The sequence below is a fragment of the Pseudophryne corroboree genome, chromosome 5 (genome assembly GCF_028390025.1).
Source record: "Pseudophryne corroboree isolate aPseCor3 chromosome 5, aPseCor3.hap2, whole genome shotgun sequence".
NCBI lineage: Eukaryota > Metazoa > Chordata > Amphibia > Anura > Myobatrachidae > Pseudophryne > Pseudophryne corroboree.
Window position 1 is genome coordinate 535681330 of NC_086448.1, and position 11712 is coordinate 535693041.

Here is an 11712-nt window from a genome sequence, read left to right on the forward strand (position 1 = left end):
GCTGAGCAGGACAGTGATGTGTGCTGAGCGCTCCGTGCTATATCACTCAGTACACATCGGTACGTGTGTACCCCCCTTTAAAGTCAGTCCAAAACATTATATCTTTTGTCAACAGGGGTTAAAGCAGGTGGTGGAACTCGGTTCCACCCCGTTCCCCCCACTTAAAGTGGGGGGAACGGGGGGAACAGAATTTCCACCACCTGCAATGGTAGGTGGAACTAGTTCCACCTGCTCCATGGCCCTGCACAGTAACTCCAACAGGAAAGTCTACCCCACCACCCTTGTCAATATTTGATGCGGGCATGCTAGTGTCACTGATGAGCTACAACTACCTCCCCCTTCCTCAGGTCCTGGCAGCTCCCTGGTCCTCTGCCTGCGGCCTGCCCTTCTCGGTATTCATATAAACTGTGTCTGTAGGCAGGGGTGGATTGGGATGAAAAACTAGCCCGGGAAAGTAATGTAAGCAGCCATAATGGGAGTGGGGTCTGTTGAGGGGTGGGGGCTGTCAAGGGGGCAGGGTCTATCAAAGGGGGCATGATACCCCCTGTGGGGCCTGATTCTGAGTTGGATGCAGTTGCAGCCTTCCTTGCGTCTTTTGTTGCAGTTGCGTCTGTGACTTTATACTAATGCCGCTACAATGCACTTGCCTGATGTACATGTGTCTAAATTAGTGATGTGCACCGGACTTTTTTCGGGTTTTGGTTTTGGATTCAGTTCCGCGGCCGTGTTTTGGATTCAGACGCGTTTTGGCAAAACCTCCCTGAAAATTTTTTGTCGGATTCGGGTGTGTTTTGGATTCGGGTGTTTTTTTACAAAAACCCATCAAAAACAGCTTAAATCATAGAATTTGGGGGTCATTTTGATCCCATAGTATTATTAACCTCAATAACCATAATTTCCACTAATTTTCAGTCTATTCTGAACACCTCACACCTCACAATATTATTTTTAGTCCTAAAATGTGCACTGAGGTCGCTGAATGACCAAGCTAAGCGACCCAAGTGGCCGAAACAAACACCTGGCCCATCTAGGAGTGGCACTGCAGTGTCAGGCAGGATGGCACTTCAAAAAAATAGTCCCCAAACAGCACATGATGCAAAGAAAAAAAGAGGTGCACCAAGGTCACTGGATGGCTAAGCTAAGCGACACAAGTGGCCGACACAAACACCTGGCCCATCTAGGAGTGGCACTGCAGTGTCAGGCAGGACGGCACTTCAAAAAAATAGTCCCCAAACAGCACATGATGCAAAGAAAAAAAAGAGGCGCAAAGAGGTAGCTGTGTGACTAAGCTAAGCGACCCAAGTGGCCGACACAAACACCTGGCCCATCTAGGAGTGGCACTGCAGTGTCAGGCAGGATGGCACTTCAAAAAAATTGTCCCCAAACAGCACATGATGCAAAGAAAAAAAGAGGCGCACCAAGGTCGCACCACAGGTATAGAATGTAGATGGATAGTATACTTGATGACACAGAGGTAGGTACAGCAGTGGCCTTCCGTACCGTACTGCTATATATACTGGTGGTCACTGTGTCAGCAAACTGCAAAACTAAAATGCACCACAGGTATAGAATGTAGATGGAAAGTATACTTGACGACACAGAGGTAGGTACAGCAGTGGCCTTCCGTACCGTACTGCTATATATACTGGTGGTCACTGTGTCAGCAAACTGCAAAACTAAAATGCACCACAGGTATAGAATGTAGATGGATAGTATACTTGACGACACAGAGGTAGGTACAGCAGTGGCCTTCTGTACCGTACTGCTATATATAGTATACTGGTGGTCACTGTGTCAGAAAACTGCAAAACTAAAATGCACCACAGGTATAGAATGTAGATGGATAGTATACTTGACGACACAGAGGTAGGTACAGCAGTGGCCTTCCGTACCGTACTGCTATATATACTGGTGGTCACTGTGTCAGCAAACTGCAAAACTAAAATGTACCACAGGTATAGAATGTAGATGGATAGTATACTTGACGACACAGAGGTAGGTACAGCAGTGGCCATCCGTATTGTACTGCTATATATACTGGTGGTCACTGTGTCAGCAAACTGCACAACTGAAATGCACCACAGGTATAGAATCTAGATGGATAGTATACTTGACGACACAGAGGTAGGTACAGCAGTGGCCTTCCGTACCGTACTGCTATATATACTGGTGGTTACTGTGTCAGCAAACTGCAAAACTAAAATGCACCACAGGTATAGAATGTAGATGGATAGTATACTTGATGACACAGAGGTAGGTACAGCATTGACCTTCCGTACCATACTGCTATATATACTGGTGGTCACTGTGTCAGCAAACTGCACAACTGAAATGCACCACAGGTATAGAATCTAGATGGATAGTATACTTGACGACACAGAGGTAGGTACAGCAGTGGCCTACTGTACCGTAATGCTATATATTATATACTGGTGGTCACTGGTCAGCAAAACTCTGCACTGTACTCCTCCTATATAATATTATACTGGTGGTCCCCAGTCCCCACAATAAAGCAGCACACTGAGCACAGATATGGAGTGTTTTTCAGGCAGACAACGTATACTGGTGGTCACTGTCAGCAAAACTCTGCACTGTACTCCTGCTATATAATACAGCTGCTCCCCAGTCCCCATAATTAAGCAGTGTGAGCACAGATATATACAGCACACTGAGCACAGATAAGGAGCGTTTTTTTCAGGCAGAGAATGGATAAAACTGGTGGTCACTGATCAGCAAAACTCTGCACTGTACTCCTCCTATATTAATATAAAGCTGCTCCCCAGTCCCCAGAATGATATAAGCAAGCACAAATATTTGCATCAACTCAACAATGAATAAACGGAGAGGACGCCAGCCACGTCCTCTCCCTAACATTTCCAATGCACGAGTGAAAATGGCGGCGACGCGCGGCTGCTTATATAGAATCCGAATCTCGCGAGAATCCGACAGCGGGATGATGAAGTTCGGGCGCGCTCGGGTTAACCGAGCCATACGGGAGAATCCGAGTATGGCTCGGACCCGTGTAAAAAGGGTGAAGTTCGGGGGGGTTCAGTTTCCGAGAAACCGAACCCACTCATCACTAGTCTAAATATGCAAGGACTGAGACATCCGCTGTTTCTACAGCTGCTGCAATCATGCTTTGTGCGTCTTTAGACGCTACTATCGGTCGCACCATTGACACTTTCACCAGTTCTATGCCGGTGCATATCATCTGAGTATGGCCTCCAATGTGAGTGATTCAGCATTTCTTTATATAACCACTATCAGCAACACACCCATACTAAGTTACTGACACTGACAGATGCTAACACACACAGACGCAGTAGAGGGAGGAGGCATAGTGCAAGCCACAGCCGCCAGGTAGGAGTGGGGCAGGGCACAGTGTAAGCACCTGCTGCCGGGTGAAAGGGGAACACAGTGGACATATCTGACCCTGCTCATGGCAAAAAAGAGATGGGAGAGACCTCAGAGTCACTGCCAGAGATGAGGGAATGCTGAAGAGTCTCTGCAAGAGATAGAGGAGAGAGGTTGTAATGTGGCTATGAGGAGAGAGAGAGAGAGAGAGAGAGAGAGAGAGAGAGAGAGAGAGAGAGAATACCAAATGCTGCTGCTGGCTGCTACTATATGCCCATCTCTGCTAACTGCAGCTGAACTTTTAACACCCTCCACACTCTGGCTGTGCTGTGCCTTGCTTGTAGAGGAGCTGTGTGACCTGCCTTAGGCTTGGAACTGGCTGCACGGAGGATTCAGGAATAACTTTCCTGATACTGCTGCTTTCCTAGGCATCCAACCCCCGACCTCCTATTACAGTACAGCCCCATCGTGCTGCTGAAAGATTCAGATAAGGGGAAGGACACATTACAAAGTCAGACACGCTCACAGATGATCAAAAAGTCACTGACACTAACCTGCACATGCTTCCGTGTGAGTACAAGGTCGTGATTCCAGTTCCTTATTTGCCTTGAGGCCAACACACACTCGCTTCATTGCTGTGGCTCCGGCTTGATTGAGCTTCTGCGCATGCACAGAAGCTCAGTTCGCCTCAGCCGCGGGTATAGGAATCAGCCAAAGTGTGGAGGGAGCACAGCCACTAAAGTTAATGGGGGGGTGATCTGTCCTGGCATCCCAATCCGCCGGTCTGTAGGACAGTGTTCATCCCCTCCTCGGGTCCCGGTGGCTTCCTTTTCTGGCACAACATATGTGATGTCATGCTATTACCACTGCTGAAGTGAAGGAGAGCCACGAAGAGGAGCAGGCTCTATGCAGGCTAAAGACAAGGTGAGAGGGGGCTGGAGGGACACAGAGAAGCAAGGAATCTGCTGGAGGGACACAGGGAGTCGAGCTGCTGGAGGGACATGGGCAGTGAGCTGCTAGAATGACAGAGGCAGAGATTTGTATAAGGGGCCCTGCTGTGAGCATTACGTGTATAAGCGCCGCTACTATGGTCATTATGTGTAAGGGGCACTACTACTGTGGGAATTATGTGTAAGGGACACTACTGAGTGACGTAACATGTATAAGGGACACTAATGTTTGATGTAATGTCAAAAAGGGGCACTACTGTGTGTTGTAATGTGAATAGGGGCACTACTAAATGGTGCAATATTAATCAGGGGCACTACGTACAGTGTGTTGTGAATAAGACTGTTTTACTGATTTGAATTGGGGGTACTACTGTGTGACCACACCCATCCTTTTTTTGCAACCAGGGGGGTGCCTAATCCCTAGCACTGGTCCTGACTCTGTCTAATTGGGGGGTGGGAGAAATTAGTTCCACCACCTCCCCAGGACCACTTTAAGCACTGATTGTCAACAGTCTCACAAAGCAAGCTGCCACATTAACATACAGATATTCTACATTAACGGACAACGCTAACAGCTTTGTGAAGAAGGCTGACATTCTCTCAGGCAGGACTATCAGATTATTAGAGCTAGCTGCAAGACAATCAGAAGTGAGTCCCAAAACCATATAGGAGTCTGGCATAGCCCAAGACTAGCCTGCCATGATACACGTTACCAGTGAAGTAGGGGAAATTCCGATGCTGTCCAGGAGGAAAGGCATAGCAAGATAAAAAAACCAAAACACTAGCGGTGAGGGAAAGTGTGATCCCATACACGCTGTGACCTAGAAATCATCCAGGATTATTCCACATGTCCTGTTTAATTGCCATTATTCAAAGATCCTGCTGCTGATATTCAGTGACGTGCAGTGAGGTAATGCAGGTGAGGCAGAGCCTTTCCTGTCATACTCCAGTATATGCCAGAGTTTTGAATTTATAAAGTATATGAAAAATACAAAGAATATATTATAAGTATCATCTTTGTATTATTCTAATAATTTTCATACTGTAGTGAATACTCTGGAGTAAAAAGTCTATGACAGGTGAGGCAGTGTCTCCCCTCCTACCTTTTCCCCACATCTCTGATCAAAATTAAACACATTTACAGCAGTTTATGTGGCACCCCAGAGAAGTTACTTACAGGTCCACAGCAGCAGAAAGAGAAAGTACAGCAAGGACCCTGGTCCGATCACATGGTGTGGATGTGGACAGCTAATTAGGCAGGGCAGCCTAGGAACAGAAGAACTTTGTGGGAAGAAGAAAGAGTAATCAGGAGAGACTGCAGGTGCTGGACGCATGCTGAGGGAGGAGCAGAGTGGGAGTTGAGAACGGATGCCAACCGCAGGGTCATGATGGGCGGTGAGAGCAGCGCTGCAGAATAGAAGCAGTGGGGTGCTTCCGGAGAGTCAAGAGCCGGGTGAGCGAGCGTGAGACGTCGCAGCAAGAGATTGGACAACGACAAGCATAGTGAAAGGCGCAGATGCTGCAGCCATCTTGTGCAGTGAGGAACTGTTGAAAACTGGTCCAGCAAGTTAATACCTCTGTACTAAAGGTCTGAGTGAGTACATTAAAACTGATTGACCTACTGCAAGTCACAGGCAGAACTGACACCCAGCTTAAGTATCCATTGTCACCCGCTGTGCAGTGTTAAAAGGGCACGGACAGCATAGCGCCATATCCACAAGCTAAACCCGGTCAAGGGACCAGTAAAGACAGTCATTCCCCCTGCGTTGACACTGTTGGGGTATTAAAGACTGAGTTATTATGCAAGTATAAATCAGACATTTAATTTGAAAAGGACTGAGTTACTTATGCAAATACAAGTAAATTCCTGTAACTAAGAAAGACTGTGTTTATTTAACCAAGAGACTCTCATTGTCAAATGCGTTATATTTTTTCAAGAGACACTACCATCCCTTCGCTAGCTACACCATCTTTGGATAGAACTGAGATACGCTGTCATTATTACAACCCAGGATTCTTATTACATCTGTGTGCCAATTCCCCCATTGAGACGCTGTGGCATTACAGAACTCTACCATAGCTCCAATGTAAATTGTCGGCATTATACCTTGGCTAGGGAAAGCTAGAAAGTTAGTAATCATCATTGTTGAATATGTTTTTCATCACTCTCCTCATGCCCACATTATAGACTGTGATTCTAATTATAATCTGCCTATATCTGTGATTCAATTGATTGTCTTTTGCATTTTGAATGATCCTTTGTGGTGTGTGAACTGTAGCCAATTGTCTTCTCTTTATTCTTCTTTGAGGCAGAATTCTTATTGTGATTATTTAGATTTAATGCCAGTTAACCAACCATCATCTTCATTCCAGAGTTCATTGGGCTCATTAAAAAAAGACATCCTGTTGGAATTGCTGACTCACTCCTATTAATCTATCCTACCTCTCTAAACACGGTACTACAGAACAAGGTATGGGGACAAACATTTCAGGGTAAAGGTCCATCACATAGCCACCCAACACCTGTGATACCTTAGACATACCCGCATATCCCGGGGTGTTAGACTTATACTGCTCCACCTCTGTATAAAACCCACATACAAGGGCATAGCTACCATAGGTGCAGTGAGTGCAGATACTATGGGGCCTAGAGCTGAGAGAGGCCCACCTTCCCTGTTACACTTACACGTGTTATATACATTTTTCACCATTGGGTGGTAAATAGGGGCCCTTACAAACTCTTGCCTAGAGGTCTACAATAAATCTAGTCACACCCCTGGACCTGCTCATTGTAATGTGATATATAATGAGCTAGATGGCATTATAATGTTACATAATATGAACTGAGGTATTGCAATGTGACACAATAGGAAGTAACACTATAGGGGGTAATTCCAAGTTGATCGCAGCATGATTTTTGATAGCAATTGGGCAAAACCATGTGCACTGCAGGGGAGGCAGATATAAAATGTGTAGAGAGAGTAAGATTTTGGTGGGTTATTTTGTTTCTGTGCAGAGTAAATACTGGCTGCTTTATTTTTACACTGCAAATTAGATTGCAGATTGAACACACCCCACCCAAATCTAACTCTCTCTGCACATGTTATATCTGCCTCCCCTGCAGTGCAGATGGTTTTGCCCAATTGCAAACAAAAATCCTGCTGCGATCAACTTGGAATTACCCCCATAGTGTGGCATGATATAAAGTGGGTATACAGTACTGTGGCATGATATAAACTGAGGACACTGTATGTCATAATGTGAATTGGGAATACTGTGTTGCATAATGTGCACGGCAGCCCTACAATGTGACATAATGTGAACTAGGGCACTACTATGGTTCATAAAATAAATTAGGGCACTATTAAGGGGCATAATATTAGCTAAGGCACTGATCTTCAGAAAAGCAACTATGGCATAAAATGAACTGCTGCTGCGGAGATGTCTCTCTAGAAGCATTGGGACACGGGTCCCTGCTCACATGAACCCTTGGGTTCTTATATTGTGTGTAAATTTGGCTCTGGTACTAGCCAGTGTCTCCTCAGCCATTTACCTCACCGCACTTCCCTGCTGATTTTGCTGTTATTTCTTTTACATTACCATATGGTGAGGAGGGTCACTTGAGGACATAACCTTTTTGATACAAGTTCAGTAAATCTTTCAAATTTCAGAGTTTGGTAGTGTCTGCTGCATACTGTATCTACAGTAAGTAACCTACCTTACCCTGCATTGCTCTACACCCAAAGCTACTTACCCAAGTGACAGTCTGCTTGAGACAGAGATACTGTACTGCCCTGCATTTCCCTACACTATTCCTTTCTCTCCCAGCCATATACAGTATCTAGCAGTGGCTGTAGTTTTAAGAAAAAATATTAACCCCTAAGGCGCTAATAAGTAGCCTAGATAATAAAAACAAGTTTATAATGCTGAATATCAACCCCTATGATTATTAAAATTAAACAATCTTTTCCACTGCAGTGATCTCCAGAAACCTTCTGTATAGGCTCCCAAACATAGAAACAAATAACAGCAAAATGAGGCCGCGCATGTGAATCAATTAAGTAAATTATACCGGTTGTTCAGTAAAAAAAGTTTTTTTTTTTATAATAATAACATAAAATACAAACATTAAGACAATATACCAACTTAAGCCAGGTACACACGGCGCGATGCAGGAAATGCCCGACATTGAATATTCGATGTGGCTGGAGCCGAGCACCACCGATATAGTCAATGTTGGGCTGCCTGAACAGTCTATTTTTCCTTGCAATGCCGACCCTGCGGGATCATGCATCGGCATCACAAGGAGTTTCCACACGGTGCAATGTGCACTATGTTTTCTTCCAATATGGACTATATAGTCCATGTTGGAAGAAACATTGCACTGTGTGTAGGCCCCTTTAGTCTTATAGTAACAGCACATGCTGATTCCCGAAGACAAACTGTTCAGTGATGATATTAAGTAACAGTCTAAATCACTTTCAATTTGCAACAATTTAGACCGTTGTTACTACAAACAGCCATTTAGTAACAATGGTCTAAATTGTTGCGAATTGAAGTGATTCATACTGTTACTTAATATCATCACTGAACAGTCTGTCTCTGGGAATCAGCTTATGCTGTTACAATAAGACTAAGTGGGTATATTGTCTTAATATTTGTTTTTTATGTTATGTTTATTTAAAACATTTTTCTACTGAACCACTGGTATAATTTACTTAATTTATTCACATTTGCAGCCTCATTTTGCTGTTAGCTGTTGTTTTAAGGACTACTCTGTCCCCTTATACTGCTAGATTTCAGTTAACTATACTTGTGGGGGAACAGTATAATTTTACTTTGGGCTCAATCTCCTGTTGCCCCACACATTTAACACTTTGCCAGGGTTGGACTAAGGTAATAAAAACCTCTAACATGTGCAATGTTCTCTATTTCATTCTAATTTCCCATCAGGCCAGAGCTAGTAGACCATTGCTGCCCTCACGGCCATAAGACCATGCTTCATATCAGTCATACTGCCTAAAGTTCAGCTGTAAGATGGATGTGGTTGGGGGAAACATTTAGGTGTGTAGTGTGATCAGATTTCTGCATCTAAATGGCACATCAGCAGCTGAAATTCATCACCAACTTATTGACCTGTATGGTGATATCATCATGTCATGGAAACAGGTTTGGCGCCTGCAATTACAGAAACCATCCTCACATAGACCTAATACAGTTATTACAACCCTAATTATCATTACTTTCTGCAGCAGGGTACATTGTGTTCCACAGGGAAACATCAGGTTGTAGAGTGGATTTTGATCAAGAGGCACCACCAGGCTAAAGCTTTAGGCTGTCCTAGGATGCATTGGGGCCTCCTCTATAAACCCCGCCTCCAGGCACTGGAGCTTAGTTTTAAGTTGGTGCCTGCAGCAGCAGGTCACTTAACACTGGGGCTGCACTGGGCAGCCCTGAAAAGCTTTCAATGAAGACTTCAAGGGCCACAGCACTGACATGTCAGTGTGACATTCTGTGCTGCGGCTCCATCACCTCCCAAGCGGCGTTGCATACTCCCGCAGCCTGTTCCTGGGTGCTTGTGGAGGAGATGCTCCGGCATTAGGCACACGGTCCCAGACGCTCTCCTGGTTCACGTGACTGCTACGGAGAGGAGGTAAGAGGGTCCCACAGGCAGGACACACCATTAAATCGCATTCCTATCGTGGTCTAGGGAGACGGGCCATGACGCTGGCGTGGACACTGTCACCAAGCAGGGACCTCACTAGACCGCTAGGGCATAGGAGTACAGGTCGGGTGTACTAATGCCCATTTTAATAAGACTCCGTAATACCAGGTGGTGAGGACCAGCATAGGGGAGCCAGTGCTTGACCTGTAGCCCATCCCCCGGCCCAGGGCATCATCTACTGCAGATTTTCCGGCACTGGAGCTGACTCACACTCTCCCTCACTCCCTGACTGAAACGCTGGGCGCCATCTTCTAAGCATAGATGCAGCTGGTCTCTGGGACTGCAGGGCAAGGTCTCCTTTGTAAAGCCGCCTGTATACAGCGCTGTGACTTTACAAACACTTCAAAAGTTGACATGTCATCTGTACATATACTTGTCCACTGCAGTTTTATTGTCATAATAAATATCTGCATTGCCTGTGACTGTGTTTGCCTGTATCTGCTGTGTGGTTTCACTTTCAGTGTTTCCCAGATATACTGTATCCATCACTATATTCTGTACCCTAAGGAACTAGGTGCATCTGGGTCATATATATAGTGCGTCACAGTATTTACCCATTACGTGTATTCTACATAATACTGGAATTATGCGCAGGTGTTGTGTACGGTGTATTCAGTCACATAGTAACAGATTTATTCACAGCTATTGTACTCTGTCTGGCTTTATCGTACTAAACCGCTCTGTTGTTGCATTTGTGTACAATGTATAACAGAAAGAGCAGTAAGTCTGTGGATGCTCCTGCTTAATACAGAGCATGCGCCAAGGATTTACTAGAGGGGGATGTTTTGTATGATGGTCTTTGTACTGTGTGTCTCCCAGTCAGTCCGCAGCTCCTGTAACCAATCAGGAGGCACCCTGGGCTGCATTCACAAACCTACTAGGTACTCTGGTGGAATGCCTTATGCCCCCTATGGGACCACCTGTGCCACTGCAGCCACAAATTGTCCCTATAGTTAATCCGCCTTGGGCGGAAAATTTGTCTAACCAGTTGCAGCAATTAAATCAATCCTTGGTCAGACAAAAACCTACTCCTGATCACTCCCATGTCTCTGGGTCATCTAAGCAGGCTGCTTCCTCCTCACAATCCACGTATCTCTCAGATGTTTCATATGAAGAAGAGGGGGAGCATACTGTCCTGTCAGACACTGAATCAGGTGTTTCTGATGAGGATTCTCTACTACAGTGGCTAAGAAAACTGATATGTTTAAACGGCAGAAGGTGGTTAAAAATCTACCCCATTCTGACCATTTGGTGGACATCAGGCAGGAACCCTGGTCTAATCCAGGGAAGAAATTCCCTCTGTCTAAACGGGCCTTGGATTGCTATCCTCTCCCTGCAGAGTTATATACCAAGTGGTATTCTCATGTCACCTGCCTAGTGATGTCGTCTACTCTACCTGTCACTTCACAGAAGGAACCAACAGATAAGCATGTGGAGCGATGCCTGAAATCTATTTACTCCCTTACAGGTGCTGTACATAGACCTACTATTGCAGCCTCTTGGGCTGCAAAAGGTAATGAAGCATGGGTTCAGGCATTAGAGGAAGAGCTGCCCGAGGATATATCTGACAATGCCAGACAATATCTGTCTCACATTACCACTGCCACCTATTACATTCAGGAGGTGTCCTCTGAGGCAGGTGTCAGCCAAGGCGTCGACCACATCTGTCCTGGCTCGCAGTAT